The 25,555-nt window shown below is 47.3% G+C and overlaps 1 long non-coding RNA gene across 2 annotated transcripts in view; it reads right to left on the bottom strand.

The window, feature by feature from the left end:
- Nucleotides 1–12,939: 12,939 nt before the first annotated feature.
- Nucleotides 12,940–25,555, bottom strand: part of LOC116627501 — a 38,234-nt gene continuing 25,618 nt past the window's right edge. For both annotated transcript variants that reach the window (XR_004298488.1, XR_004298489.1), the window contains exons 3-6: nucleotides 15,894–16,037; nucleotides 15,632–15,800; nucleotides 15,428–15,521; nucleotides 12,940–14,254 (exon numbers count right to left, since the gene is read on the bottom strand). This is a non-coding gene — a long non-coding RNA (uncharacterized LOC116627501). The remainder of the gene's footprint in view (nucleotides 14,255–15,427; nucleotides 15,522–15,631; nucleotides 15,801–15,893; nucleotides 16,038–25,555) is intronic.

Raw genomic sequence — 25,555 nt, 5'->3', positions numbered from 1 at the left:
CGGCAGGGTCTTCTGATGTCTGCTGGCTTTTCCAACCCTGGAGAAATGACAGCTTGTTTTCACGCTGATGGGGATGTCCAGGCAGGGGGAGAAAATCGGTGACGCGTAAGAACAAATGCAAGTTGCTTCAGGAAGTGCTGCCTTCTTAGAAGCGTTTCTGTTGGAGGCACGCCCTGCATAGCGAAGGAGGCCCACCCGGCCTTTCCCGCTGGCACCGGCTCTGAAGGAGCAGCGCCCCCCTTCCTCACGCCGGGATTTCTGAGCCCCGAGGATCTCAGGCTGTTAACCTGCTCCCAACGGCTGACAGCAATATGGTCAGACAGACACAGACCCAAATCCTGGTTCTGCCATTTACATCTATGTGTCACATCCGGAAAATCACAACCTTCCAAAGAAAAGTGTCTATATCCTCAACTCTAAAACGGGGAAAATGTTGTCAATCCGCCCTGAAGGACACTGTTAGAACAAGATGAGTCCATGCGAGTAAATTAAAAGCCTCTACTCAAGCCTTGCAAAGAACAGCCCTTCCAAGCTAGCTGTCAGTACACAGCGCGCTGGGAGTAGGTACATAGCAGCAATATTTTGTGGCAAATAGCAGTTTTACCTGGGATGGGATTTACCTGGGATGGGAGGTGGGAACCTGGACCCAAAACTTGAAAGAGAATGTGGGTGGATATCCATTAAAAATGCTTTCCCAAGGACGGAGACAAGCGAGGTACGGGGAGGTGGGTGCGCGGGGTGGGGATGGAGAGGATTTCCTGGCTGGAAGGGCACGTGGCTCACGAGCGACAAAGAAATGGTGCGCCCTTAAGTCACGCCAGAGCAGCCGTGGGCCTGGGGTCAGGAAGACCAGACCTGGCACTGCGTGCCAACTGACATTCTTTATCGAGAGATCCCCAAGTGCTATTGATGAGGGAGCAGAAGGCAAGCGGAGGACAAAGCACAAGCTGACACCCGCCCCCCCCACCCCAACTCCCAGGTGGGATCTGTGTGACATTCCTCAGGCATCCTGAGGTGTGCTAAGGGAAGGAAAAACAAATGGTTAACTTACAGAGATCACAGTCCAGCAAGACACGAGTCTCCCTCAGTTACAAAATGTCTTAATGATTTACAAGAAAAAAAGCATTATTATCAATAACCTAATTTCCAGAAGGAAGCTCCCAACTGTCTTCATGTTAATACTTTATGAGAGGGAAAAACAACACCAACTTGACGATGGCAAGGCCGCTAATACCTTGTAGGTCCTCTTTAGCATACAAACATTCTTTTGAAAACCTTCCTTTTTCCTTACCTCCAACTCCCAAGTATATAATCAGCCACCCCTCACAACCCCGGGGGCAGCCATTCTTTCTGCCCACGGGTCCTGTCCCCAGGCTTTTATAAAACTTCCATTCTGCACCAAAGACGCCTCAAGAATTCTTTCTTGGCCGTTGGCTCGGGACCTCACCCCACCAAACCTCACCTATATTCCAAAACCACATCACCATGTGGGGCTTACGCCATGTAAACTGGGCCACCACCCCATAAGGCAGGGTGGGGACCCCGCCAGGGGAACTGTGGCATAAAGAACCATGTCACAAATCAGCCGTAGGGAAACTGCCAGGGAGGCTAAAGCTTACAAGGGACAACACAGGCTCAGAGACACTGCGTAAAGTGACAGTAAAACGGAAGTAAATCCATGCTTTCAAGCCGATGCCCACCAGACATGGGCATCGGCTAGCACTCAGCTCAACTCTCCACCAGAGGGGCAGCAAAGGTCTCAAAGTGTGCAAGATTCTACTGCAAACCACGGATCTACTCTGACAAATTTTTATTTTATTAAAAAAAATTTTTTTTTGCACAATGTGATTTTTTAAAGGGTGTACAATGTGATCATTTAACGCACATATACAAAGCAGCGTTATTAGAAACTATTGACCTCTCTGATCATGGGGACGCCTGAAGGACAGTCAAGCCCAAACTCAGAGAAACCCACTGATGTAGGAAAGAATGTTAGGGTTCAAAGCCGACGGCCAAGAAAGAATTCTTGAGACATCTATGGTACAAAAAGATGGTTTTATTAAAGCACGGGGCAGGACTTGTGGGCAGAAAGAACTGCACTGGGGTCATGAGGAGTGGCCCAGTATATACTTTCAAGTCGGAAGGGGTTTAGGGATAGTGTAAGCCACCCAGGTATTTTGGAAACAAGGTTCCCAGGATCCTGAGGGGGCTAGCTATTGTTAGGAAAGGTCATTTATTACTGTTTAGTAGAAACTCAGTCATGAGACCCTTCAGATGTATATCGGTGGGTCATATGCTTGGGGGTTGATTGCCAACATGTATCTCCGGGGGTAGAGACAGAGGAAATTTCCAAAAGAATTTTTATATGTTAAAGTAGGCTTGCAGGATCCTGGGGAGGGGGGGTGTCGGGGGTTGGGCTAGGATTGGTTTTTGCCCTTAGCAAAGTGTCAACATCGAGGCAGTTGAGTCCCTAGAGGAAGGTCACTCTGCCTGTTTCGAGGACTTGTCAATGGGCTGTAGGGAGTAAGGAAATTTAATAACTTCTCTTCTGCCTTTGTTCCCCACATCACCTACCACTGTGCCTCTATCATCATCTCACCTGCCCCCGACCTGCAAGGATGCTGCAAACTGGGCACCAAAGTGGATGAACAAGCTCCGTGCTTGTGTCCAGACCTGCCTGCCCTTAAACCTGAAACTTGTAGTCCTAACGCCATGTCCAGAGCAGGCATTTGACCTTGTAATTGCTGCTGTCCCCTAAAAGCCAGGCACATCTGAAGCCAGGTGCCTCAACAAGCCGGAAGCCCCGTGTGGAGCCTGGTTGTCTTGGCGATAACTTGCAGGTCCAGCCTCACTGGGGACGAAGGAACTGGCAAGCCTGTGCCCCGTGAGTGTGATTCTGGGCTGCCAGAAGAATGGCCAGCTTGACTTCTGAATGCAGAGGTGAACTTCTATATGTGAATTATTTAAAAGACATTGGCCACCCGTAAACATGACACGTGTCTGCTATAAACACATTCAAAGAGATAAGGCGTCAAGAATCACTCTCAGGTTTCTGGCTCAGGAAAGCCAGTGAATGATGGGGTCATTGCAGAGAAAGGGGGTGTGCAGGAGTCCCTGGGGGTGGGGGGAGCGAGCGGCTTCAGTGCTGGAAGCCTCGGGTTTAAGGGCCCTGTGAGGTGTGTAATTGGAGATGCTTCAATGTATCCACGAGCCTGGAACTGAGATGAAAGGTCGGGACTCCAGGTGATGACATGGGCGGTGTCAGAATACAGACGGTCGTCAGTGGTGTAGAGCCGGGTGAGCTCACCAGGACTGCGCTCGCCGAGTGAGGGGAGGGTCGGCCTGGGAGCCACTGGACCTGGGACAGTTTACAGTGGGGCCGAAGAAGAAGAGTCAGCCAGGGGGACTTCCAGAGAAACACCAGAGCGGACAGCAAAAGGAGCAGGGGCTGGGGGAGTCCTGGAAGGAAAACAGTATGGAGGTTCCTCAAAAAGTTGAAAATAGAGCTACCATATGATCCAGCAATTGCACTACTGGGTATTTACCCCTAAGATACAAATGTAGGGATCCAAAGGGGTATGTGCACCCTGATGTTTATAGCAGCAATTTCCACAATAGCCAAACTGTGGAAAGAGCCAAGATGTCCACTGACAGATGAATGGATAAAGAAGATGTGGTATATATATACAATGGAATATTATGCAGCCATCAAAAGGAATGAGATCTTGCCAGTTGCAACGACGTGGATGGAACTGGAGGGTATTATGCTGAGCAAAATAAGTCAGACAGAGAAAGACATGTATCATATGACCTCACTGATATGAGGAATTCTTAATCTCAGGAAACAAACTGAGGGTTGCTGGAGTGGTGGGGAGTGGGAGGGATGGGGTGGCTGGGTGATAGACATTGGGGAGGGTACGTGCTATGGTGAGTGCTGTGAATTGTGTAAGACTGTTGAATCACAGATCTGTACCTCTGAAACAATAATACATTATATGTTAAGAAAAAAAAAAGATAACAGGAAGGGAAAAATAAAGAGGGTGGAAATTGGAGGGGGAGAAGAACCACGAGAGACGATGGACTCTGAAAAACAAACTGAGGGTTCTAGAGGGGAGGGGTGGGGGGATGGGTTAGCCTGGTGATGGGTATTAAAGAGGGCACGTTCTGCATGGAGCACTGGGTGTTATACGCAAAGAATGAACCATGGAACACTACATCAAAAACTAATGATGTAATGTATGGTGATTAACATAACATAATAATAAAAAAAAAAAAGGCCAGACAGAGTTTCAAGAGGATGAGGTTCAGACCTAGCAAATCCTTCCAGGAAAGAGTCACTAGAGAATTGTTCATTTCCTCCGAATGTCACCCCTCCTGCCATGATTCCGTCCGGTTGGCTCTGTTGACTGGACCTCACGACGTTCTGACGCAGAGCCGGGCAAGGACAGCGTGGGTGAGGCAGTGATGGGCCTGCGAGCAGATCCTAAAGCTTTCCCAGCACCTGGACCACATACACATTTGCATATGTTCTCGGTGCCTCTTCCTCACGAGCACGGGCCCTTTGCTGGGGGTATGTGGTCTCCACCTTATCTCAGTGCCCTGTGGTCAGGCCTTTCCCCGCGTCCCTTGGCCCCGGTGCGCCAAGCTCCAGGCCACTCAGCACCCCTGGCCCTTCACCCTCCCGCATTGCACAAATTCCCAATCACTTCTTCATAGTTCACTTTCTCCAAAAGTATTTTCAAATCCTGCCGGCCTCAGTCCGGGTTGTGTGCTAAGTCCGGGTTCATGCCGTCACACCCAGGACGGTCCTGTGTTTCTTTAGCACACGGCCTCTGGCACACGCTGTGGGGGTTCAAAGCCCTGCCCCTCCCACTGTGTGACCTCGGGCCCGTCTCTTAACCCGTCCAAGGCCGAGAGCGCCGAATCCCCACGGTATTGCAGGAGTTGATGCATTTAAAGCACTGAGCAGAGTAACGGAGCGAAGGCACTCCACAACCGCTCTCCACTTCTATGAATATCTGCATTATCACTGCCATCATATGGATTTATGAGGCCCCATGTCTTGTCCACCTCATCCACCAAAATGTAAACTCTGTAGGGGCAGAAACTAAATCTATCGTGTTGAGAAACAAAAGTAAAAAATCAGCACAGGGGCTGGAATATAGTAAGACTACAATGCAAATTTGTTAAATATTCATTTCTCATGTACTGCGAATAAAAAAGAATTCACCCAAATGACCAAGACTCCCACCACCCTGCCGGCCTAAAACTCAGGGTGTGCATGCACATGTTCACGCTGCCCATTTCCCTCCAGACATGGGATGAAAACCCAACCTCCGTGTCCCCTGCATCAGCGATGACCGAGCCTCTCCGTACCTTCGCCTCCTGACCCTGCCGCTGGAGCCTCCATTCTCGAAGGCAGCAAGCCTCCAGCCCCACGCTTCCCACCTCCTGGGCCCCCACAGCCGGCCGACGTCACTGAGGTGGGGGGAGGGGAGGGATGACGGCAGCCAGGCGACGCTGTGATGAAAAATCGAGATGATCAACATACCTGACGCTAAGTTACCCTTTAAACGCCCCCACCGGGAAGGCCCCCTCCCGCCCCAGAAGGCACCAAACTCGCGCTGAGCTGCGGGAGGGGCCCTGACATAAGAACGGGGGTGGGGGGGGGACCAGAACGGCGATTTGGGTATTTAAATCCCAACATTTGTATTAATCGTGTGTTAATGGATTTTTAATGATGATCATCTGTCACACCATGTGTGTTATGAAAGGCAACCCCAGGCTTCTCCTTCCTTCCGGAGAGCTCAGTTTTGAATTTCACCGTGACAAGCTGCACCGTCGGGGAGATTTCTGCAGCGCCAAACAGCTCTTTGATCCCTCAGATTTTCTGCATCATCAGAAATTTCCCCTATTTCTCATTTCCCAGGGCAGCTGAGGGAAAATACCAATGGTGCAAAGCAGGAGGGCAGCCTGCGATGAGCCGGGAGAGCGGGACACGGGGACACCAGGCGGGCAGGAAGGGGGAGGGGACAGAACAGCCCAGGGTCACTTTGACCGACCGTCGGGGGTGATGGCATTGGCTGGATGGCGTCGCGTCTGTGTAGGGGGACCCAGAAGTTGTGTCTCTGAGGCCTGGATCGCCCGTCATCGCCTGGCCATCGCACGTGGCCAGGACCTTCCTTCATGGGTGGAGGCCTGCAGGCTCCAGGAGCCTCGTGAGTCACTTGGGCTGGGTCTGGGCATGACCTACAGCTTCGGCCTGGTTTTCCCAATTAAGTCCAAAGCACACGCCCCCGAGGAGGCCGATGGTGTTCTTCCACCAGGCCCCGACGTCCGAGACGGTGCTGTCCGCTTTTCCCTACGTATGGATGGCTCAAAGTAGCTGTTCTTAAGTCTATCTCCATTCTCGAGCTGGGCCTTAGTCCGTCCTCCGACCCACTCTGTCTCCCTTTCCTCCTCCGTCTTTTAGTCAAAGAAAACACGGTGTCCTTGTTAAGAAAGTCTGCGGAGGACCGTCCCGCGTTCCAGGCGCACAAGGTCTGTGCAGCTGCTCCCGGCCGGGGTGACCCGCTGTTTCTGAGCCACTCGCGCAGGTGCTTACAGGTACGCTTGCCATAAAGATTGCTAGTGCCTAGTAAGCAGCAGAACCGTCCCCGTCTTATAGACGAGGGAGGAGAGGGTTGGGGTGTTCTGTGAAGGGTGGTGCAAACAGGGTCTGATCTCCAGCCTGCGAAGCCGAGCCCGGCCCCCGAAGGTGACACAACGCTGCCGCCCGGTGGCAAGGTGCAGAACTACACCTCTAACCAACAAGAACCGGCCGCTAAGAGGAGGTAGGAGACACACAGGCATGTCTTGCTTCCCGAGGCTCCTATTTTGGGTTGTTTGTCCAGCCCCCCTACAGCCTGGCTTCCCTACTCAGTCTATCTGGTCCTTCCTTAAGAAGGCATTTCCTAGTTTCATCCCTTTGCTGTCAGGACAGCTGAAATGCAACACAAAACACAGGGCCACTCAGCTTGGTTCTTTCCATTCTGTAGCAGCCCAAACAAAGGCATTTCCCTGATCCCCCAAATCCCAAGATCCCAACTGCGACTGTCTGGAGGCTGCAGAGCACCAGCCAGGTGCCGGAGGCCCCACCTGCAGCCCTCAGTCTGGCTGCCGCCCGGAGAGCAGAACAAGGCTGCCAGCTCAAGGGTGCATCTTCCCTGGAGACAGCCTGCAGCCAGGGCTCCAGCAGAGCCTCACGGTCCCAGCCCCCTCACTTGGCTGGGGACAATTGCAGGCCACCCCTGGGACCTCAGGAGATTGGCTGAGGCCCCCCGCTCCCATGTCCACCTTCACCCTGTGCTGGGTCTGCCCCGCATCTCCTTTCAGGGGCTCCTGAGCCCCCCCCCCCACAGGCCTCGTCTGCTTCTTGGGGGGCAACCTAAGACAACACTCAGCCCCCACATCAGGCGTGTTTACAAATGCTGCCCCTTTAAATGGAGCCCAGGAGCGCCGCGGGAAGGTGTTTGCCAGAAGAGCACCTGCCAGAAGGTAGAAAGAACTCACCAACTGAAAGTCAGGCAAGGAGCCCTTCCCCTGCGCCCCCGGGAGGGTCCCGTGGCCTCGCACTTCAGTACTTTGTCGTGGCCGTTGTGCCCCTTGAATTCTCTGACCTCCAGTTATTTCATATCCAAATAAAAAGCTTTCCTTAGGGATGCTCTATGAGCACTCTAGGCCGAGTCCAAAACTTTACCTTAAATCTTCATAGTGAAAACTCTCATTGTCTTTCCTACAAGGTCGTGTGGAGGTTACTTGTTCGTTTTGTTTTTGCTGTGAGCTGAGTATCTGGTGTTCTCAGGTATGACAAGGCTTGGGGTCTTCCCACGAGTGTAAGCATCAGACACGGGTAAGTCATGGTGCGCCCCGAGGAAACCCCTGGGTCGGTGAGTTTTGATCCCCTTTTGGGGTAAAGCTGTCTCTTCAGTGGATGCTGAAAATGTTCACTAGGAAACGCTCTGCTTAACGATGTTAGTGTGAAGGGTCTCGGCCTCAAAGACTCAAGCTCTTCTGGAGTAACCTCCCATGACCTTCCTTCCCTCTAGTTTCTTCTTCAAGTGCAAACACAGGCTGTGAGAGTAGGAAAGATGAATCAGCTGAGTGAGAAATCTCAGTCCAAAGCTTTATGGAACTCGGCTCATGAGGTCCTCCTCTGCCCTAGGAGGGCAGAAAAAAAAAATCAGGAAAAGATAAAAGTAATGTAAATAATACAGTTGAAAAAATGTGTAAGTTTTCCACGTTCAGCCACTGTCGGTCTCACAAGCATGGAGGACAGGACTTCAGTGGGATTTTTACTGTGTGTGGCTTCAGGACCCTGAAAAGAGCGGGGCGGAGTCAGCACACAGTGACACACTTGTCACACGGGCCTGGGGGGACCCCGTCTTTCCATTCTCATATTATAGGCTGGGCTCCTTCCCACTGTTCCCTCTGGGGGAGGGGAGGAGGAGCTCCCGTGACCCCTGAAGACTCACAGTCACGAGACCACCCTTTATGCTTGAGGGCAGACAGCCTGTCGCTGAGGACAATGAAGAAGAGGATACACATACAAGATACCAGCATCACATGCATCCTCATTATCTCTTTCCAGGGCGCAATCTGGAGGAAAGCCTGAATCAAGGCAATCAGCTCAGGGATTTCCTCTCCAGATACCTTTTTCATTTGGAAAGTAATTTAGGAGGGCTGCAATGTCAAGGACGTGTTCACAAATGGTGTGTGTGTGTGTGTGTGTGTGTGTGTGTGTGTGTTCATCAAAATACCTGTGATTTCCAAACCAAAAGAAGTGGCTTTGTCCCTCTCCATTGAAAAGTTCGTCTTAAAGAGGTGGACATTTAAACCCATCTCGTCTATAAAAATGTTCTGTCACGAAGGGGGCGTCGAGGACACCTGAGACACGGAACAGAAAGTGAATGGTGTCCTTGGAGTTTTGCAAGGTAACAGGGGCAGAGGAAGCAAAGAAGGAGCTTTGTCCAAAGACACACACGCCCTCACGAGAGCCCTGTTTCTAGTTCACAAACCAAGGAAGGAAATGATCGGCGTGAAATCCTTCGATTAGTGTGGCTCTTACAGTGAATTAAAGATTCTCGGAAAGGGAGAGAAAATGGTCATGACCTGGCAATGCACATACATTCGTATGTAACCTAGGAAGCACACGTGTGAACTCAGACTTACGTAAGTGGCTATTCGTCCTAACCCAAGTTGAACAGTTAAAAAAGAAAACATCACCTGCAGAACTAAGAGTCCAGCCACCAAAATGTCACTGAAGAGGAACGTGAAACAGGGACCAGTGTACCACGTGGCGCTACCTGAACAGTCCGTCGCCACCTACCGTGCGCGAGCTGACCTACGTGCCCGGCAGGTGTCTGCTGCAAGCGTTTGACGGCACAGAAAGCTTCCGCCCTAACTGGGCAGAAGTTAAACTCCACCGGCAGGCTCCACCACTGCACGGGTTAGGGACTCCGACAGCCACACAGCATCAGACGGGAACAGGCCCACGCTCTCTTCCAGGGGCGGGGAGCACGTGGGGGCCGCGCACACAGACAGCCCATGTCAGGAAGCTGAGAGGGCGAGGGAGCATCCTCATGCCATTTCGGGGATTCTCCAGGCCCAACCACAGCCCTACGGATGGAAACAATTCTGCTGTCCACGTTCAGCTAGAGAAACAAAGGTGCGAAGAGGATAGGTTACCTGCCCAAGGTCACAAAAACACAGTAGAGGAGTCAGAATTTGATCCCAGGTAGTTTTTCTCCAGAGCCTAAAATCTTAACCAAATGCCAATCTGTTTCTGCATAAATAAAATATTGCAGAGATGCACACACACACACACACACACACACTCACACCCTTCCATGACATTTACAAATGGAAAAATGTATCGGTGGCAGCTTGCATAATTCCACAAGGCACAGCGGGTTCCTTCAGCTCTCCTCCCTGGCTCTAGAATATTCAAAGGCATCTGAATTTCCTGCGGGTCAGTGGAGTGATGTAGTCAGGCACGTTAGATTTCTGGGGGAAAAATGGATTTAATCTTTGCAACAGATAACCTAGGAAAAAAATAAATTCATGATACCGATTAGTGAATCTGCAGGTGCTTTGAAACGTGCACCTCTAGAGTTTTGATTTGTGGATAGAATTCAGCCTGGAAGAACAATATGCGGAGGTGTATCACAGGATTCTGTCTTGATCCAGCTGTTGATCATTCACTCAGAGCCACAGAGAACCCTGGGCTGGTGTCTTGAAAACCCAGAGAAGGAAGGGGAAGCTTGCAGATGTCGGTCAGCACAATAGATATCTCAGATAACCTAAAAGGACCAGAAAAAATATGCACCAAAAATTGGCAGAATTAATTTTCATCAAGTTATGGAACAGAGAAAACACGAAATGTGTCAGTGCATATTTGACCAGGAAGAACTGTGTTGATAGCACTTTGCATATTTCCATACGAAATAAAAAGGAAACGATACACATAAATCCGTTTCAAGTCAATTGAAAACTGAAGTGAGAAAGACAAAATCGTAACACTTTTAGGTGAAAACATAAAACAACAGCTTCATGGCTGTGAAGCTCTAAAGGATCCAGAATGAAAACCACGGGGGAAAAAATTTGATAAATTATATTACATTAAAATTGAGACTGTCTGTTAATTAAAATGTATCAGAGAAAGTGTAAAGAACGCGCCAGAACCTGGGAGAAGGTGTGTGCAGGCCCATAACTGACAAAGGATCCATGTGCAGAACACGCCGAGTGGTAAATCTGCAAGAAGGAGGCAAAGTGCCGCAGTAGACAGATGAGCAACGGTCGTGGGCGACACTTAGCACGGAGGAAAACACAGCTGCAGGACGAACACGGAAGAAGCTGCTTAACCTCATCACAGGACATCAAGGAAAGGAACGCGGAGACCCCAGTGAGACGGTGTTTCTCCATCCACAGGGAAGAACAACGCTGGTGAGCATGTGGCCAGACAGAACATCTTACCACTGCAGGCGCAGGCGTGGGAGGCATCCGTGTGTGGAGCGTAACGTGGCGTTATCTAGTACACTGGGTTTTTTTTTCCAGTTTTATTGAGATACAATTGATGTGTTTATAAGTCTAATGCGTATGACATAATGATTCGATATTTGTATATATTGTGAAAGGATCACCACAATAAATCTAGTTAACGTCCACCAATATGCATAGTTACAATTCTTTTCCTTGTGATGAGAACTTTTAAGAACTACTCTCTTAGCAACTTTCAAATATATAATACGGTATTGTTAACTGTAGTCACCATGCTGGACATCACATCCCCAGAATGTTTTTATCTTCTAAGTTTGTACCTTTTGACCACCTTCACTGGAGTCCCCCAGCCCTGACTCCCCATGCTGGCAACCACAAATCTGACCTCGGTTGCTATGGGTTTGGCTTTATTCTGATTCTACTTGTAAGTGAGGTCATATAGTATTTGTCTTTCTTTAACTTAATTCACTTAGCATAATGCTCTCCAGGTACATCCTCAAAGAGTAGAATGCCCTTTTTGATGGCTGAATAATATTCCATTGCAGATACACCACATCTTCTTTGTCCATTCGTCTACTGACGGACACTTGGGTTGTTCTCATGTCTTAGCTACTGTGAATAATGCTGCAATGAACACAAGGGTGCACACACCTGTTCAGGACAGTGATTTCATTTCCTTCAGATTTATACCCAGAAGTAGAATCGCTGGATCAGACGTGGTTCTATTTTTTAATTTTTTGAGGAACCTCCATACTATTTTCCAGAGTGGCTGCGCCAGTCTACTTTCCCACCAACAGTGCACTTGGGCTCCCTTTCCTCCACATCCTTAACAACACCTGTTATTTCTTGTCTTTTTGATGATGATCATTCTAACAGGTGTTAGGTGATATCTCACCATGGTTTTAATTTGCATTTTCCTAATAATTACTGATGTTGAGCATCTTTTCATAACCCTGTTGGCTATCTGAATATCTTTTTAGGAAAAGTATCAATTCAGGTTCTTTGCCCATTTTGAAATTGGAGCGTTTGTTTTTTTGCTATTGAGTTGTATGAGCTTCTTATTTATTTTGGATATTAACCCTTATCAGATGTGTGGTTTACAAATATACACTGCTTATTAATTTTAAAGATACACCTATCCTATGACACAGCATTCCAAGTCCTAGAGGATTTTTAGAAGCAGTTTATTAAAGCAAAAAAAAATAGTGACCAACTGTCAAATGGACAAATAAATTGTGGTATATTCATAGATTCGTGTAGTGGAATATTATACAACTGTGAATTGTGACAACAGTCACAATAATAACATGAATGAATCTTAGTGAGTTGCAGAAGAATATACATATGATTCCATTTATTTAACATATAAAAATGAACAACTTGAATAATATATTGTTATTGATACAAAACTTGAAAGAAAATCAGAGGGATAAAGACCCACAAAATTCAGGATAATAGTTATTTCGGGGGGGGCAGGAAGTGGGTGGGACTGGAGGGCAGCTGGGGAGTTTCCAAAATAACAGGAATAGTATATTTTATAAATCAGGTGACAGGCACGAAGATATTTGTTGTGCTGTGTTATACTGTTTGCATCTTAAACAGGTGCTCTGTGTATCTATGCCGTATTTAATAATCTTGAAGAATCAAATGTTCTCAATGATTTTTTTAAGTATTGGCAGCTTGGCAGACCATAAAACTCTTCTGCAACTATTTCTAAAGATTTTCATTTTTACAAATAATTTCCCCAAAATTAAGGATTTTGTTCTTTTTGTTTCATATGTTCAATTTATTTTCAGCCAGTTATTCTTGTTCTAGCCTGTTTATGCTAGAAAAAAACAAGTAAAACAACCTGAATATAAAAAAATTATTTTATTATTTCTTTCATTAAGCTCATGCCTTTTTCTTTTTGTTGTTGTTACAAAAGCAATTAAAATCATGACTGAAAATCAGAAAATGTAGCCAAACAAATGTAGAAAAAAGCCAACACTCATAACCCACCATCCAGAGAGACGAGCACTCTGACCCTTCTGTGACGAGCCTTTCGGACCATTTTCCTCACTGGCTACGAGTCAGTGTAGTTATGGGAAGAGTGGTGTTCTGTTACACACGTGTTACAATCTAACGTAATTCAATCTAATTCGAAGTGCACACAACTCTGCATTGCCCTCTCTCTTGTCCCTCCACATCCTAAGGGACTGCGTCCTCTCCCCAGGGTGGGACACGGTAGAGCTGGGATGGAGAGTAGTTTGCGCTGTGTGGACGCGTGCGCTGACTCACTCGGTGGGGATGCAGCTGAGCCGCGGGCTCCGTGTGCGCCCGGGGCAGAGACAGGCAGGCGAGGGGCTCATGCCCGGCGGTGCCACCCCAGCCTGCAGCCCTCTGTTCACACGAGAGCTCCCTCTGCTGTCTCTATCTTCCCAGCTAAGTGCTCTAGAAGACTCTATCCCCTCACCTTGTTCTTCTTCCTCCTTCGTGGCCTGTATTGAAAGGAACCTCGTTCGTCTGAGAGCCAAAGTGTCTGTAACTTGAGCTCTCTAAGTACCACACTTGCCTGGAGGTGAAAGACCCACTCTTGAAACGTCATAATGGATGCCTGGAAATCTGCAGTGGCTAGAAGCATTTAAAATTTTAATAACTTAACTGGCAACATTGTACTTTGTATACTAGCAAGAATTCCCCAAGGAGGAGGCAAAAACATTGAAAAGAAAACATCACAGCCTGGATTTGTCCTTTATAATGATGATTAGAGAAGCTCCTGTTCGAGTGGAGGCTATCCCGGTGATGGAGGGGCCAAGCAGAGAAGGAACTGCAGACAGTATGGGTTTCACGTATTAAATCTCAATAAAATTTGAGCCATCACATCACACCCGTGCATTTTTATAAACTCTCCCCCGGTACCATAAACAAGGTTGTAACTCATCTTGGTGGAGCAGGTCTTGGCTGTAAGAAGGCTCTACTACGGAAAGAGAGGGTGCTGGTTCCTGGGACACCCTGTCTTTTGAACCCGGTGTGCCGCTCCCTGCTGTCCACCCACCGAGTTCCCGCACGCTGGGGACACCCCCTTCGGCTGGTTACCCAAGACGTCTCACTTGAGACTCAAGCAGGCGAGCTGGGGCAGGGCCAGGAGCGGGGACCAGGCAGCGTCGACACATCTTCACATCCTTCCAGGTACCAGCTCTCGGCTCCGGGCGTACGGCTTAGCCTCTCTAAGTCTTATCTGGAAAAGAAAGATAGAACGTCCACCCTGCAGAAGTGTTGTGAAGGGGAATAGGTTGATGTGCCAACATCACCTGGCACCCAGGGCTAGCTCATAGCTCAGTGGTTGTTCGCTGGGCCATGTATGTACAGCCGGGGAAGAATCACCTAGGATTTAACAAATAGATGACCATTTAGTTTCACTGCAAGTGCTTTATGGATTTTGAAGCTACTAATCCATAGTTTCTTTTCCCAGCTTTAAGAGACGTTTTTAAATTATTGCTTTGCAGGGAAGTGTCTCCACACTTTGCACGATGCCCACGGCCTTCCGGCTCTTCCTTGAGGGGCGGGCACAAGCAGAACAGCCAGCCGTACCCAGGGAGACAGGTGCCTGGCTCCTCACGCCGTCAGAGCCGGAGCTGGCCACGACGAGCTTGGAGCTCGGGGGTGTTGGCAGCCAGGTGCCACGGGATGCTTACGTGGGCTGCAGGTGACTTTCATCTCCTGGAAGGGGCTCTGAGGGGCTGCACTGGCCTTCAGTGACATGAACAAAGGTATCCCTTCATCCTCTAATCTCTTGCGTGCTTGCGATCTGGGTTAATTCCTAGATATTTTGTTGCTTTGATATTAAGGCGACTCTAAGACGCAGAAAATCTGAAATTGCAAGGAAGCCCTCAGGCCTCTCTTTCACGCTCGAGGAAGATGAATCCTTGAACTGCCGGTAGAGAAAAGCCAGAATTCCCCCCAAATCTTAGGTAAAACACTAAGTCCTGTGACTGCGTAATCTCTGAGATCTGGCATCTTAATGGCCAATGTGCCAGGATTTTAGATTCTTCGATACCTAAAGCCCTTCCACCTACATCACATTACGTAATTGTAATAACCACATGAAATAAGTAATATTTCCCCAAATTTCATCAATAAGAAACCAGAGGCTCTAATTCCGAGGTGAATTCTTTCCCCCCAGACTGCGTGTCACCCCACGCCTTGTTCATCCAGCCCCTCACCTGCCAGGCTGAGCACAAAACCATCGTCCTGGGGAAGCTCACCCCGCATGCGCACACACCATCGTCTTGGGGAAGCTCACCGCGCATGCGCACACACCATGTCACAGCCCACGCAAACCTGCTATGGGAAGGGTAAGTATAGCGAGAGCGAGCTAGTGATTGTCAAGGCAACACGCGGAGAGCAGAACCTCGATGCGTGGGTTCAAACCCCGTTCCCGCATTTCACTGAGTCAGCCGAGTGACCTCGAGCAAGTCACTTATCCCATGTTTTAATTTTCTGATCTGTAAAATGGAGAGATGGTGGAACTTGAGGGTCATGTAAATCAATGCACATAAATCACTTAGATTAATGCTTGTTAATTAATTGTGGGGCTCAAACCCAGTTTGCTCACATCACTAAGTCGGCAAATCCATTTTCCATCTCAGGCCACATTTTCCATCTCAGGTCATTTTCCACCACAGCCGCCCAGACACGAAAGACAAACAGAAGATTGCCCACTCCGTCTGAAGTCGTATTCCATGCCCAGGAGGGATAGCCTTCGTTCTTCTTATTTTGTAGACCTTCAGACAATTCATGAACGTGCATTTTAAAGAATGTCTCATACAGTTCAGAGCAGAGGCAGAAGAAGCATTTTCTATCAGGAATTCACCTACCTTGAGCCTCACAGCTGTTGCTGGCTCATGTCTGAAGACCTTTTGCACACACGGTGGAAACTTCAATCTCTTGAGCTCCTCAGCACAGACACCCACGTCCTGTAAAACCGAAGTTCCTCTCCATCTCAGCACAGAAGGATCAACCTGTAAGAGATACACCACCTACAGTTTTCCCAGGCACCTGTGCTGGGAACTATGCTAGGAGGGGGGCCACGGTCCCTCGCCTCCCAGAGCCTGTGTGCTCTCCAGCATGGATGCCCCCACCACATGTGGCTGTATAAATTTAAAATTGAGTAAAATCAAACAAAAGTAAATCTACTTCCTTGGTTTTACACCAGCCATACTTCAAGTGCTGGACAGATCTCTCATCTTCTGCCCTGTTGGCTGCAGAGGGGACAAGGGCTCCCTCCCTGAACGCCAGGTCGGAAACACGAAAGGGAATTCTAGGCGGAGCTTCCTCTCTTCAGTTTCTTACCAACCCTCTCCTTCTCCCAAATTCACCCACACCGACTCAAAGGGGATGTGCAGGGCTTTTGGTCATAATCAAAGGAGCGATTTTGGAGCCTCACTAAGCAAAGGCTCTGACATGCAATCTAATCTGGCTATTATTTCTATCCCGGATGGGTGAGAGATAGTCCTAACTTATCCTGAATTCTCTTGTATGTTAAGCAGAGCTAGTAAGGAAAACCGGCATAGTTTTTTATTAGTTTTATGATGTCGTTCACCTTTCTCCAAGCATGATGTGGGATCTGTGTAATTCAGGACATTTGATGTTAATGCTAAAGATGAAGATGGGAATTATGGGCTGAACGTCCGAAGATCTGAAAAGCTCAGAAGAAGATCATAAGAACCACGCAGGGATGGGGCAGTTGGGGCCGAGCCAAAATGGCAGTGGGGCCTCTCCCAGAAACTAGAGCAGTCTGGCGTCTCGGGCATGGACACGGGCATCAGAGCCCCCCGCACAGTGGTCACTGGCCACAGGGGGCTCTAGGGCACTCAGAATGTACCACAGAGGGACTGAATGTTACACTGTATTTAATTTTAATTTAAAAACTCATACTTGATTCAGTTACTGGAAAACTTTAGGTATGATTGAAATAACTTGAATATGGAAATCTATTTTTTCAATTATACATTTAATGAAATCTAAATATAGTTTAAGTATTTCTGATGAAAATTTAGACTCCAAGTTGAGACGTGCTCTAAGAGTAAAATGCATGCCACACTTAGAAGACTTTGTGCCAAACTGTGAACTATCATATTAATAATTTTTATATGGTTACGTGTTGAAGTATTAAGTTTTTGATATATTGGGTTAAATCAAACACATTATTAAAATTGACTTCATCTGTTTCTTTTCACATTTATTTATTATTGAAGTATAGCTGATGCACAATGTTACATTAGTCTCAGGGGTACAACAGAGTGAGTGCGTATCTCTGTACTTTATGTAGTGCTCACCGTAACTGTAGCTGCCGTCTGTCACCAGACGAGGCCATCACAGTACCACTGACTGTTCCATGCGCTGTGCCCTTCAACCCCGGGACTTAGCCATTCCATAACTACAGGCCTGTACCTCCCACTCCCCTTCACCCATTTTGTCCCTCTTCCCACTCCCCTCTCCTCTGGCAACCACCAGTTTGCCCTCTGTATTAATGGGTTTGTTTCTACTTTTGTTTTTGTTTTTTAGGTTCTACATATAAGTGAAATCATATGGTATTTGTCTTTCTCTGTCTGACTTATTTCACTTAGCATAATACCCTCTGGGTATGCACGGATGTTTCTTTTCGCTTTTTAATGTAACTGCTAGAAGATTTAAAACCACATGTGGCTTATATTTCTATTGGACAGCACTTTTCTGGAGCACTTTCTTGAGCCATATGGGTTCAAACGCCCTTTCTACCAATTTCTAGCTGTGAGATGGGCTCAAATGTGCTTTTAGGACCTTTTGTGGAAATAGGTGAATCATAATGCCTGCTACAAAGAGTTGATGTGAGATGTAAGTGAATTAGCACCCGTACTTAGAATAGTTCATGACATACAGTGTGCTTAGTACAGGGTAACTATTACTACTAATGTGTATAGTTGTCAGGATTGTAAGTGGACACTGGGAGGGGACTGTGAAATATCCTAAGAAAGAGTCTTTTTCTGTTTCTTATGAAAGCCTTGCATAAAGTGTCCATTTGGACCTGGGTGGCAAATGTCCCTGGCCTTGCTCCCTTAGTGTCCATCGAGCTGCACAATAGGACTGGGACAACATCCTCTCACGTGCTGTGGGTCAGGACATTCTCTGTCTCCTATATACTCTCCCAAAGACCCCAGAAGGCACAACTAATGGAAGCGTGTCCTGATATAATTTAGAAAGGGACATCAGACATAGTGTGGCACTAAACCAGGCGTGGGAAGTCACTTTGCCACTTAAACACTCTGCCACACAACCAGCCATATATCTTGCAGGAAATCGTCATTCTCTCTGGGTTATGTTTCCTCATAAACTAAATAGGGATAATAGAAAGTGCTATTATAAGGATTAAATAAGATAGTGGGATTGAGAGAGCTCCATAAACCACATAGCATGATGCCAACATTGATACTTTTTTACTTTTAGAACCATTTCTGCTGGTTTAGCCTGTCTTTTAGATAAAATAGAGAGATGCTTCTGTGGGATTATTTCTAGGGATTCTAAAGACCTGCCTCTCTTCCAAGCTTCCCTTATACTGGTCTGTGACAAAATGGTCAAGTCCTATGCTGTAAAAAGGTCCAATTTATTGGGAAATAAAAATGAAAAAGATGCCCAGTTTAGGGATAAACTAGTAAGTCATCATCAGCTAGTAACAACTTGGATCTTTACAGCTAGCCAGTCACCTGGCAAGTCTTTGGGGTAAATAGAAAATAACATAAGTTTTCATTCATTCTTTCACTCCTTCATTCAACAAATGTGGACTGATGCTTACCGTGTGAGGCCTTCTAGGCTCTTCTGCTACAGCAGGGAACAGAAACAACAAGGCCTATGGTCAACCTATGTCTCACTGAGAAGGTAAAATTTAAGCAAAGACTTGAAGGAATTGATTATGCAGATAACCCACGGAAGAGTGTTCCAGAAATAGAAACAGCTCACATGAAGGCTCTGGGGGCAGGAGCACACCCATGAGCTCAAGGGACAGTGGGGAGCTGAGGGTGGCCACAGGAGAGCGAGAACGGGTGATAACAGGTCAGAGAAGTACATCGGGGGAGGGGTAGAGGAAGAAGGGACATAGTGCAGCGTCCAAACTGGACCCACTTACGAGTAAAGATGGGACATTAATAATACCACTGGGACAACAGCCATAAACGGGGATGATGGGTGGCCCTACTGAAAAGCCACAGTCCGGCCTCTGGCTTTTACCTTAAAGCAAATGGGAAATCACACGCAGAGCAATTTCTCCCTGTGCTCAGAAACCATCCCGGTGGTCAGAGGGTCCTCGGGAATGGTATGTGCAGACCGAGTGCCGGGGTCCTGGTGGTGTGGGCCGGGCAGACTCTGCCCGACATGCTTGGCGCGATGGCTCGCAGAGCAGGAGGGTGAACCCACAGGACCGCCGACGTCCAAGAAGAGAGTGCTCCTCAATCCTTTGAAGAGGAGCGGGAGGTTGGCCGCGGGTGGACACAGGGAGTCTCGGCTTACAGCTCCCTCAGCGAGTTCTGCTGCTACTGCCCATTCATCCACCCAAAGAGCTACCTTAACGCAATGAATATTAATTTTTTCATTATTAATTTATTTTGCTGTGTACTCGGCAATGGTGATGCAATTCAGAAAAGGCAAACTTATCTTTTAACGTGAGAAACAAAAAAAATGTGTCGAGGGGTGATAAGATCAATGACAAAAACAAATGACGTAAAGTAAAATGACTGGACTTATAAATTAAACTCAGGTCATTGGAGCTGCCGCTCCTCTCGGGGCTCTGCCCACCTACCCCAAACAGACCTCCAAATACATGGACATCTGCTGGAGATTCCCCCATGGGGAAGAAGGAAGGAAACTGTATCGCAGAAGCTGTGAAGAAGAGAGAATTTCCAGACCCCACGGTGTTTGTCATCCCGGGACGGCAGTGACCTTGCTAAGTCATGGGACACGGCTGTGCAGTGACCGGCCCACAGGACAGAGGCTTCGGTGGTCACAGGACAACGCACTTCTCCCTTCAGTCTCTCCCTGATGTCTGAGCAGGTGGCTGAGACCAAGACCGTGGCCCTTCCTCCGCAGGAAGGATGCCTTCAGGGCCAGCCTATGACACCTTCTCCAATGAAGGCTTTGGGAACAAGAGTCTGAGCTGCCAAAAATGTTCAGTCACCATTTATTCACAAAAGACCCCAGCACTACAATCCAGACCCTTCCACTGTGCCCTTGGTACCAGGGTCTATGGGCCTCGAAGCATCATTAAAAAAAACAACAACGACTATGCAGAGTTCCTGACACAACCATTTCCCACTTTCCGGTAAATTATTTATGAAGAGAAAGACAAATGTAAAACTTTGCGAGAAACAAACACAAACACACAACTCTTACGCCACCAGTCAGCCCAGAGTGTGGGAGCCTGACTGAAACACCTCGATGAGAGCAGTCAGAAGCCCTAGTGTCCCCCACCCAAACCTGTCACCTACAAGCAAAACGTCTGGAAGACACTTTGTCCCTCCCCCAATTCCTGCCCCTTCAGATTCCAGAAGTGGGGTCTACACCACAGAGAAAACTGAAATCAAATCCTTCACGGCGCGTGGGTCGATATTTTAGTGGCCGGGATGTCATCTGTTCACATCCTCCTCCTTTCTACGTACGCTCAGGAATGGCCGTGTCCGGAAAGCAACGGGAGAATGTGGGGTGAGGGTGAGGGCGCCGGGTCCCGGCAGCGTCCCATCCCACACGTGGGGGTTACACACCCTCACCCTAACGCACGCAGATGGGGAGAGCCCGTCAGCACTCCAGCCACAGCCCTTGCTGGGCATTTTCCTGGGATCCAGCGTCCAGCATCTGTGACACACAGGACATTGAAACCAGTACAATGTCATATGTCAATCACAGCTCAGCTTTAAAAATTAAAAAATAAAGTCAGTAGGACAAGACTGAGTTAGAAGCAGCCGCCCTAGCGAACACTAGGTCACAACGACAACCCCAGCCAGATGATGGAGGACTGACACATCCATCTGCTTTTTGACCTCAGATCAGATGTAGGATTATTCTAACAGCAGAGTGGAGAGGGAGTGAGGACAAGGGCAGGCCACAGCTCCTCCCGGGTTATAGAGCTCTTCTTTTTTTTTTTTTTTAAAGATTTTATTTATTTATTTGATAGAGAGAGCGAGAGAGCACAAGCAGGGGAAACAGTAGAGGGAGAGGGAGAAGCAGGCTTCCCGCCGAGCAGGGAGCCCGATGCGGGGCTCGACCCCAGGACCCTGGGATCATGACCTGAGCTGAAGGCAGACGCTTAACGACTGAGCCACCCAGGCGCCCCCCTTTTTTTAACAAAATTAAAACAACCCAGCACGAGGCCTAGTAAAATGCAGTTCTTCCTTGACTTACAGTGGTGTTACATCCTGAAAAACCCACTGTAAATTGAAAGCATCATAAGTTGAAATTGCATTTCCTGCACCTAACCTCCCGAACATCACAGCTCAGCCGTGCCTCCCTGACAAGCGCTCAGAATGCTTACAGGAGCCTGCGGCGGGCGGAATCATCCACCACAAAGCCTATTTAATAATAAAGCGTTGAATAGCTCATGTAACTTACTGAGTGCTGTACTGAAAGTGAAAAACGGAATGGTTGCACGGGGCTGGGATGGTGGTCAGCGCGCTGGTTGTTGACCCTGGTGACCCCGTGGCTGCTTGGGAGCCACGGCCGCTGCCCACAGCCCAGCATCACGAGAGGGGGTCTCCGGCACATCACTAACCCGGGAAAAGACCCAAATTCAAAACTCAAGGCACAGTTTCCCCTGTGCAGTGCTTGTGCACCATCATGACGTCAAAAGAGAATTGTAAGTCAAACCACTGTAAGTTGGGGACCGTCTGCACACGGCAAGAGGGAACTTGTCAAATTTTGGAACTGGCCGGCGGTGGCGGCTAGACATTAGTAGTATACGACATGCCGTAGAATTATTCACTGTAAAATGGTTAATTTTATAGCGTGTGAATTTCACCTCGATTTACAAATGAGAAAGAACTTGTTGCTAAATATTCAGACAAAAAGGCTGCACCAGGAAGCAACTTAATTGGACTTTAAGAAAATGACATGTGCCCGCAGATGCAGGAAACAGGGATCAAGGGAGATATATGAATATTGTTCCTAGGAAAGGATTTTTGAAGAGAGGGACACAAACCTAGACTGGAAAGTATAATATGAAAACAAATAGTAACACCAAATCCAAATATATCAATTATTCCCATACGTATACACTGAACTTGCCACCTAAATGAGAATGTCAGAGTGGATTGCAACACAATGCAGCTCTGAGGCTGTTTGCAAAAAGACACACCTAAGGCATGAAAGCACTGAACCGTGGGAAGGCAGAGAATGGGAAGAGATACATCAGCCCAGTAACAACCAGACACAGCCAGTCTGGCCACGTTAATGACAGCCACAGAAGACTTTAAGGCAAATAGCTTCATTAAAGACAGAGTTTCTGCGCGATGATTAAAGTTACCAAAGCAATATAACCATTCTAAACATGGATGCACGTTATTAAATAGACTCTGGATCTACACCGAAAGTGATGGACCTGCAGGAATAAACTGATAAATCACTGTGAAAGTGGGAGAATATAGCACACTGCTTTCCATAAATTATACTTCAAACAGCCACAAGCATTCAGCCAAGATACCGGAGAGTCGAATGACACAATTAACAACTTTCATCTGACGGCACACTCAGAAATATTTATTATATTTTCAATAGGGCTTTAAAGATGTCTCAGCAAATTTTAAAGGAAAGTTATCACATCAATCTAATTCGTTCCCCAAACTCTAGGGATTCAGCTGTGACTGTGGGAAAAAATGGGGTCCAATCTTAAATGGACTGAAGTAAAATTTCTGCCATCCAATAGACTACAAAAAATGGAAATGAAAATGTGTAATAGAAAGCATTTAAAAAGTCATGCTTCTTCGGGCTCCCAGCTCGGCGGGGAGTCTGCTTCTCCCTGTGCCCCTCCCCACCCCGTTCGTTTTCTCTCTCTCTCTCTCAAATAAATAAAATCTTTTAAAAAATAAAATACTTCTTGCCTATCTGAGTTTGTGAAGTGAGAGCTCATCTGCTAGGTATTTTTTTAATTGCGGGAATAATGCAGAATACAGTTTTGTGCTCTGACGTTAACCTTATAATAATTTTGTCACGTCACTGTTGTCTTTTTCCTAGGAACTGCTCCCCAGCCCTTAAGCTTCTCCCTCCTTCAGCCAGAAATCAAAAGCCTCTAAATATAAACTCATGTCAATAAGACACCTGCAGACCAACACACCCAGAAAAATCAGAATTCCTTTTAGGCTCCAGCTGGGTCAACCCCCTACACAACATATTCTAATTCCCACCTCAGCCAAATGCATTTCCTTTGTTAAGGTCTCCGTTGTGGTAAAATAAAAGGTGACATCTATCCCCCCCAGTCAACTGAAGGTTTAAAGTCAGACTACCCACGGCTTTTCCTTTTCTGGAATATAGTCAATACCAGATCTTCCTCCCGCCACACAAACCTGTCACTAATTTTCTGATCAGCAACTGGCTTCCCAGAGCTTTTTCCAGAAAACTGCGCACAGGCCTTACCTCACTTGGATCTTGTTCTACGGCGGACTAGTCCTTGAGCCAAAGCTTCAGGAGGACTATTTGTCTTGGTAGGGTGGAAAAACATACTAGGTAAAGCTTTGCATTTATTAGCAATGGGACATGATAAAAAGAAGGCTTTGAAAGACAAGGACAAGGCACCACCCGCTCGCTTCCCTTGCAAACTTGGCCCTCCGGCAGGGTCACTGAGTGCTAAGCCCCAGAAGAAAGGGCCTGGTTAACGAAGGGCTTTAGGGTTCCTCCCATCAAGTTCTTAGCCTTCTGTTCCCTTTTTCACTCAAGCTGGAACTGCTTTTCTCCTATTAACTTGAGACCTCAGCCAAAGATATTTTAGGTATAGGGAAATGAAAACAAAGAGCTCTTGCTTCATCTCCTTTCCCCATTTTCAAGGGAGTTCATGCTTAGAGCCGTGGTTTTCAAAGTGTGGTCCCTGGACCAGCAATGTCAGCCTCACCTAGAAACTTACCAGAAGTACAACATCCCAGACCTAATAAATCCAAAGCTCCCGGCCACAGCAAGCTGTCACCATGTGTAAAGTTTGAAAACCACCACTGAGAACATTCCAGTCTGTCTGCCGTGTGAGCCAATGCATCCCTGTAGCTTCGAGTGAGGTCCAGGTTGCAGTCGTGGTTACCCGCATAGCCAGGCAGAGCGGTGAGTGAGCTGGGAAGCCCCACCAGAGAAACGGGGCAGTGAAGTGGCTGGTAACACCAGTTACCACGTTAGTACAACGCTGCGGCCTTTGAGCTGGCATGCGCAGGTCCACTAGGAAATCGAGATGATCTCCCAGCCCTAAGGCAGAGGCACATAGAGCCTTGATTCTCCTGGAACCACCCCCTCAACACACCAAAGGTACGAGATGATCTGACAGACTGTATTAGAAATAGTAAATTCATGCCAGTAGCTCACCAGGCTGATGTCCAGCAGAAATATAAGACCTACAAATTGGCTCTACAAATTGTGTGTGTGTTAAGCTGAAGGCCAAGAGTCAAGAGGCCGTGAAGAGAGAGGATCACAGACCAGATCAGACCCTGAAGGCATCAGAAAAGGACATGCTCTGGAGCAAAGGTGAAATTAACCTTAAAGAAGAGAAACGCCTTGTCCAATGAGGCAGGATAGGTTGGAATACAGGAAAAATATTAACACATCAAAGTCAAGTACATGCATCTATAATATATATATAATGTTATTCTTTCTAAAACTAAGAAGCACCAGGCCATCAAGTAAGACATGGTTTCTCCAGAGGGGCCATAAGTCAAGTAAAGTGTGATTATTGATCTCTCTCCCTAATCAATGGATGGTTCTTTGTAAAGAGAAAAAGATTCAGGATGCAGAAGGCCAAGAGCAACCGTTCAAGCTCAGAATCCCTGAAATGAAATGGCCCAGAAGCAGGGACGAGAAAACGAATCACGGCCACACTTACCTCGTGCACCTCGGGATGAGGGCAACATTTTGGGCACAGATCTGAATTTCACACCCTCCCCGCCGCCATATCTTGCTTTGTTTTGTTTCTAGCTTTTTTTATTATGAAAAATTTCAAATATATATTTGACAGAATAAGATACTTGTATACCCATCACTTAGACTCAAGAAATGTTAACATTTTCCCTTAATTGCAAACATTATATGGATATGTGTTTACCTGTATAAATTTATTGCTGAACCACTTGAAACTGGGTTAGATATCATGATATTTAGCCACTAAACACTTTAGCCTGCATCTCCTATAATAAGGAAAAAATCTTCAAATAGCCTTGATACCTCTATCAAGTCTAGGAATATTATCAAAAATACCCTGTTAGCTCCCAATGGCCACGTTGGAGTCAGATTTCCCAAACTGAGCAACCGGCACTTTCACAGTTTTTTTTCAACC

This window comes from Phoca vitulina, unplaced genomic scaffold (assembly GCF_004348235.1).
Source record: "Phoca vitulina isolate PV1807 unplaced genomic scaffold, GSC_HSeal_1.0 scaffold97, whole genome shotgun sequence".
NCBI lineage: Eukaryota > Metazoa > Chordata > Mammalia > Carnivora > Phocidae > Phoca > Phoca vitulina.
The sequence above is the reverse complement of the archived record's forward strand: the minus strand, read 5'-3'. Positions and strand labels throughout refer to the sequence as shown.